Raw genomic sequence first — 7,502 nt, forward strand, 5'->3', positions numbered from 1 at the left:
GTATAATGTAAAACTTTACAATCATAGAGAGTTCTATATTAACCATTTCCAACACTCAAATCTGTGTAAAACCATGCAAATGGGTGGTGGCAAAAGACTAGTAATTTAGTAAAAGAGAATCCGAATTCTACAACTTCAAAAGAAAAAAATGCAGGATCCTTTTGTTGTCAGGAATTTATAATCTCCATTGACTTGACTTGTGGAAAACAATAAAAGGACAGATGCCATGTAATAAAGATTACTGCAGGTTCCAAAAGATTGTGATGAAGGATTAAAGTGCTTTGCCTTAGATGCAGGGACAAAAATTTTTAATATAGTATTCTATAAACTTTTCATTAAGAAAAATAAATATTGAAAAAAGTATAAATAGGATTGTTAGTCCGCTTGCTTCAAAAAAAGCACAGTGAACCTAATCTTTAATTGGGTTAAGTAGGCTTTGGGTCTAAATAATAGACCTGAATTAAATGTGAATTGAACTTGAATCATGCTAGACTCAGGCTTGATTGGACTTGATCTGATTCTATAGCGGCTTTCAGTGACCACTTGTATAATGCAATACCATAAAAATCTCTATTTGAACAATATGGGTCCGTTTGGTTGGACTGAAAATATTTTCCTAGGGAAATATTTTCCATCGAAGTCATTTTCCTGGAAAATCACTTCCTTTCCCATAATTTTCCAGTGTTTCGTTATTAAGTGAAAATCTGATGAAGAGGACGAGAAGAAGAGTACTAATGAGAACAATGCTGAAGATGAAGAAAATGTTAGTCCTGGATCTGATATTGTTCAAGCTGTCTTGCGTCTGTATTTTTTCCCCCACTTCTACTATTTAAATGGCTTATTTATTTCTTTGCATTTCAGGATAAGGTTGGCTCATGGTACAGCAATTCAGGGACTGGCACTTCAGGGAGTCAAGGTTTGGGTGGTGGTGTAGGGAATTACTTGAAAGCAAGGAATTCACAGGTTGAGTCTACTACTGCTGTTGACAGCAGTCTACCCACGGTTTCTGTGACAAAGAAAAGAAAAGTAGGTGTCTCAATAGGAGAATATAAAAATTTTTCTTCGTGGTAAGAGTTGCAATAACTGCTAACCTCCCTAGACAACTGAATTTGCTTGATGGGTTTAGCCTACGTTGATACAGTTTAGCTGCAAGGAGGATAATGGATGACTTGAACTCTGTAAATGCAGAAAGTCTATATTTTGTGGTGTATAAATGATGCAATTGAGAGTATTTGTACAGAATCTGTAGTAGAAAAGTTTATAAAGACCCTGGTACTTGAGGTGTTTATTTTAGTTTGATGTACCCAGTTTTGATGGGTTTTTAGGAACTTTTGGGTGGAGTCCTAATAATGTATTTCTTGCTTCCCATTTCTAGTAGCTGAGGTTGATTTAATTGGATGGGAAGTATAAATGGGGGATATGTGGAAACAGTTGTGTGTTTAGTAGCCTAGACCTGGAATATCTTGAAAAATGTAGCGACGGTCTGGCCATCATGGAGCTGGAAGCATCATAAAGCACACAGCGGCTCTAGGCTCTAGCAAAAGGTGATGAGAAACCAGCATGATTGGCCCAGCATTCCGCGGAAGCATGGTGCTCGGAATTTCTTACTCCTTTTATCGATGGTTCCTTGCTGGAGACTGTGAAAAGAAGACTGCTTTTATGAAAGGAAAATAACTTCACAATGATAGATAAGGAAGTCATTTTTCTTCTATGGGTGTAACTTATTTTCTGTCAGAAATTATTTTCCCAAATTAATTGACAACCAAACAACAGAAAATATGGAAAATATTTTTCGGAAAACCTTTTTCACCCAAACAAACAGACCCTATATTTTTTAGATTTTGCCCATTTAGAAGACAAAGTCAACCATATTTTTATCTTAGAAACACACTAATAAAGGAACATACTTCAATTTTCTTAAAACCACCCTTAGAGAAACCAAGAAGGCAGGCCCAATTAAATTCTAAAATTATTGTTTAATCACCTTTTGGTTCAGAACATATGCTGGCAAAATTTGGGTGCCGTTTGAGTTAAGTTTTTTTTTTTTGGGAGTGGTTTTAGAGAATTTATTGTAGAATAGTAATATTTCATGTATTTTATATATGATTGTATTATCCTAAAATATAATGTTTTTTCAGATATTATGAACAGCCATTATAGGTTAACAATAGTATTACATGGATATACTAAATTATTTATTTTACATTCATTATGTAGTTCAGTAAATCATCTACTCTTTTTTTATATATAAATAAAAATATTATTAATGCATCCAAAAAAAACACAAATCCCGGGATCATCCCTCCCCCAGGAGTACAAGAACGATCAACCTGAACCATCTCTAGCCAACCCCTACCAACGACATCTACGAAAATTTGGAAACCCAGACACATCTGAGGTAATATCACCCCTCACCAACCTAGGTAATGCCTTATAGTCCTCATAAATCATAGTACACCTAGCCTCCACTCCAACATTAGACAATCTGTCCGCCGGCTTGTTAGCCTCCCGAAAGCAGTGAGACACAGCTTCAAAATACCGGCTATATTGCTACAAATCTAGTAACTCCCTCTGAAACTGCCAAGGACAACTAGCCTTTCCCTGAATAATACGGACCAACACCAGTGAATCAGATTCCAGATGCAACATTCCTAAGCCATGGGATACCCCTAATCGAACACCAAACAAGAGAGCTTTCATCTCTACCTAAAGACTTGTAGTCTTCCTAAAGTAACATGAAAACCCAAGCATGAACCTCCCAGCATAATCCCTGAACAACCCCCCACTGCCACTCATCCCTGGATTACCCCTTGAGCAACCATCGGCATTCAGCTTCACCACCGACTGCGTCGGACACTTCCAACAAACCTCCAGGATGGTAACCCTGCTTCGCAACCGAGCTATCATATCGAAAAAGCCACTCCGCGAACTACAGATCTGTGGCACCTCCCGAAGTTGAAGACAGAAACATTCTCACAGCTCCAAAAAAATCTGATCACAAACATGCATGACCGAGTCTAGCTTACCCTCGAAAATCCACATATTTCGCATCTTCCATAAGTTCTAGCAAATCAACGATGGCAACGTGCAGAGAACATAACCTAGGTAAGAGGTATGAGTAGGTCTCACCCACCAACTCATAACCTTATGTCGAACCGTGAGAGCCTCATTAAATCCGCCAATGAGACCCCCAAAGCAACCCCAAACCTGCTTCCGCCACGTCCCCATGCAAAAGATGTGGCTAATAGTTTCCGGAGACTGGCTCATACGACAACAAAAATACTCATATACTGTGTCAATTTTCTTTTACTCTTCCAGATGTCTTTGAATTGTTAGCTAGTTGGCTTTCTTTATTTTCTCTAAAGCAAATTAAGCAAAAGCAACAATAACTTTTTATCCTCGGATCACCATTTTTGTAGTATCCATGTTAATACTTCTGATGATCTTGGAATTGGAATTAGAATTGTGAATAATCAAGAATTTTTCATTAACAAATAAATTGGGAGTAAAACGCAAAGGGACAGTTTTAGATAAAAGTGCTTTATTATTTTAATTGTCTCCATAATTCAGATTTGGTGCTTCATTTTTTGTGATAATTACCAATATTGAATATTATTCGAGAAGAGAATACTTAAGGCAGCACTAAAAACTAAGACTAGATTCTGCTAACACTCTAATCTAAGACTAATGACACATTGGGTATCAAAATATCCATCATTTGAGTTTAATTTTTCAATGTTTTGTCATTTTTTGTCTTTCTTTGTGTCATTTAATGTAGAGTACTTTGGGTATCACTGAAATTGAAGCTAATTATACTAACACTTCAATCTAACTAAGATGGCTGGTACTATTGATATCAAAGTTGCATCTATATTTATGTTTTTACATTTTGTTTGATTCGGTTGATCTTATTGTTCTCTTTGATGATATTTGAATTGAATTTTGCAATTTTTTTGGGTAACGTTTATCATTCTTTATGTCATATCATGGTTTTTTTCATTTAGTTTTGATCTTTTTTTGTGTTTCTTTTTTTCTTTTGTTTACTATTAATATTGACTTGTAAATGATGCATAGTACTATTTTAGTTAGAAGACTGTCTTTTAACATGACCGTTAGATTTTAATACACTATTACTCAAAGGGATGTTTCATTTTTGTAACTGTATTCATGAACCATATTAATTGATATTTATTATCATTGAAATGTAGTAAAATGTTTCTAATTATTGGAGAAAATGGTAATTTTGATGTGATAAAACCTAGAGCCAAAATTTTTGCTTATACTTTCATACTAAAATCAAATTGTGACATTTGTGTGTGACATGCAAAATTCTTCCCCTTCGTTTGAATTGGATGGATACAACTAATATAATTCATCTATTTGCTGACCGTTTCTTAACTCATTTTGTGTTTACAAGTTTAATGAGATTTTTCTTTATAAATTAAAATGGTCGGATGCAATATAGTGAACTTAAGTATCAATTAATGTTTGGTCTTGTCATCAACCAATATTTTCTAGAATGAACTTCAATCATCATAAATTATAGTAAAAGCAAACTATAAAACATTAATCATCAATCATCAATTAATAAGAGCATAATTGGGATAACAAAAATTAAGACCATCAAAATGCATAGTTCAACGATACCAAAACTCATGGTAACTTTTATAATAGTAATGATAATGATAATAATGATAATGATAGTAATAATGATAATGATAATGAAAATGATGTGTTTTTAAAAAATTTTTTGATGTAAGGCTCTAAGGTGTTTTTAGAGTTCTTGAGATGATAATGATAATGATAATGATTTGCCGTCCCTTCTCCACTCTCGTCTCCTTCCCCTATCTCACCCACGACCATGAGATCCTCTCCCTATTCACTCATTTTTTCCCTCCATTGACGAGATTTTTATTTCACACCAAAGTTTAAAAACCTAAACACCCCATTTTCTTCAAATATACAGATTGTTTATCGAGTATAAGAGATATTAGGTGTTAATCCCACAGAAAAGATTATCAACTACTAGTGATTTTTGAACTCTTCTATTATTTAGACTACTACAATTAAAGCAAGTAAATTTATACTATGAATCATAAAAAATTGGTAAAAACAATAACAAAGAGATTCTTAGAGTTATGGATTTACTAACTACTATTGTAAGTAAAATTACTGGTTAAATGAATTCATTTACTTTGGTTAGTTATGGCATAATTTTCAAATGTATGTGATATACGCTTTCGCGAATATACCAACCATATCTATAATTACTCTATATCTACTAATGTGATATGAAAATAGTTATGGATTCATTAAATTCTATGAAATTACAGGGAATAAGCTACCAAAGCCACAAAAGTGTAATCCTATATTAGTGAATTAACTTCCTAGATTTAACACTTTCATGAACTAGTATTAAATCATAATGGTTATTGATGAAATAGTACTTTTAGATAGTCACAACTAATGGTTAATTAATCATGATTGAAATAACAAATGTGCTAAATAACTTGCTCAAGAAATAAACTCAAATAACCAAGAAAAACTCACTTAACAATCATAGAAGTTCATCCATCCCCTAGGTATAAAAACTAGCAAGACATAAATATAACACAAACAAGAACCAAATTTATATATTCACTAAACATGAAATCAATACAAGAAACAAAATGATAGAAGAAATGTCACCCATGTCACTTGAGTTCCAAACTCTCCATTTTCACCCTCAACTTCATCTATGTCTAGCTATATACAAGGATTGGATAAAACTAATTATACTAAGCTATACTACACTAATGAAGTAGGAAGTTCTAGTGAAAGACTACATTTGGTGTAGGAGTCTAGGCTCCAAAGTTACAAAAAATGTTCACAAGAGACCCTATTTATAGAAGATTTTGCTCCTAACAATCATGTTTCAAGTTTTATAAATTGTGCCTTGAGATTTCCAATATTGATTCTCCAAGTCTCCAAGATGCTTCTTGCACTTTCCAGCCAAAATCCATTCTGAAAATTGGTCAAAAAAATAGTAGGAAAGAACTACAAGTTGAAGTTCAACTATTTCCAACTATAAAGTAGCCGAAATATGAATATGTGGGGTTAAAATGCAGGTGAAGGGTCGCATTTTAGGTTGTGTTTTGTCTTCCTCTACAGGTTTGCACATTTTTTATGATTTTGGAAATTGCTCTATTTTTACTCTAAATTGAACTACAAATTTCTTGATGATGGAAGTGAACTAACTTTTGCACAAAACGTGAAAATTGTACGTAATTGAGTTAGTTTCCAATGCATCAAGAATTATCTCAATTGGAATTCTATAGATTGAGAAATGACTAAAATACCCTCAATTGATTAGAACTTTGTTTCAATCTTCAGCAGCAAAAATTTATGACCGTGTTTCAGTTTTTTAACCATGAAAATGTATGAACTGAATTTTGATATCTTCATAAGAAATGTATCCCTATGTTTTAGTTTTAAAATGGGTTAAGAATCATCTTAATCCAATGCTTGTAGCTCACTATATAGCTAAATGTCAGAAGGTATTAGAGCTGCCAATCTTTTCTTCTTTTCCACTTGATTACATTTCACATTTTTTATCATTTTATACTTCATGTTCATTTTAAATCACTTTAAATCATCAAGAATCATCCAAATATCTCACTTCACTTTATTTGATGATTGAATTATAAAAAGTTATAAAAACATGAAGTTTTCATCACTTAGCTTCATAGAAGTGCAATTTTTCACATTTAAACCACAAAATACAAATTTCACTAAAAATTTATTTATTTAGCTATCAAAATTGTTAAAGCACACTAAAAATCAAGTAATAAAATACACTTAAACATACGAGATCAAGACTCATCACCTACAAGCCCTTCCTTTTCCATTGTCAAACCCCTATCCCCTTTCTCTTATTGTCAAACTCCCTTTCCCTTTCTTACAGAAGTGAGGGTTGATGGGGCAAAGAAAGGTGGATGGATGGGAGAAGTTGCAGGGAAGGTGGGGATAGTTGATGGATGGTAGGGTTATTGGCCCAATAGCGGTTGATAAGAGTATATTTTACGTATTTTTAGTGTACTTTATTAATTAGTTTTGGTGTGTTTTATTTAATTTTATAAATAATTAACTAAGATTCTAGTGAAAATATGCATTTTGTGGTTAAAGTGTGAAAATTGCATTTCTATTGATTTTTATGGTAAAAATTTCATATTTTGTAGGTTTAATGATTCAATCATCAAATGAAGTGCATTGAGAAAATATTTGGATGATTGAAGATGGATTAAAATGGTGAAAATAAAATATGAAGTGTAAAAGGAGAAATGCAATTTGAATCAAGAAAAGTCAGCTTTGACAACTCTGACACGTTTTGGTATTTTAACTATATCTGGAGCTACACAGATTGGATTGAGGTGATCTTTATACCATTTTGAAGCTAAGAGATAGATCTAAATTTGGTATGAAGACATCAGAATCTAATTCAGCCGTTTTCATTGTCCAAAAGT

This window comes from Coffea eugenioides, unplaced genomic scaffold (assembly GCF_003713205.1).
Source record: "Coffea eugenioides isolate CCC68of unplaced genomic scaffold, Ceug_1.0 ScVebR1_3256;HRSCAF=4439, whole genome shotgun sequence".
NCBI lineage: Eukaryota > Viridiplantae > Streptophyta > Magnoliopsida > Gentianales > Rubiaceae > Coffea > Coffea eugenioides.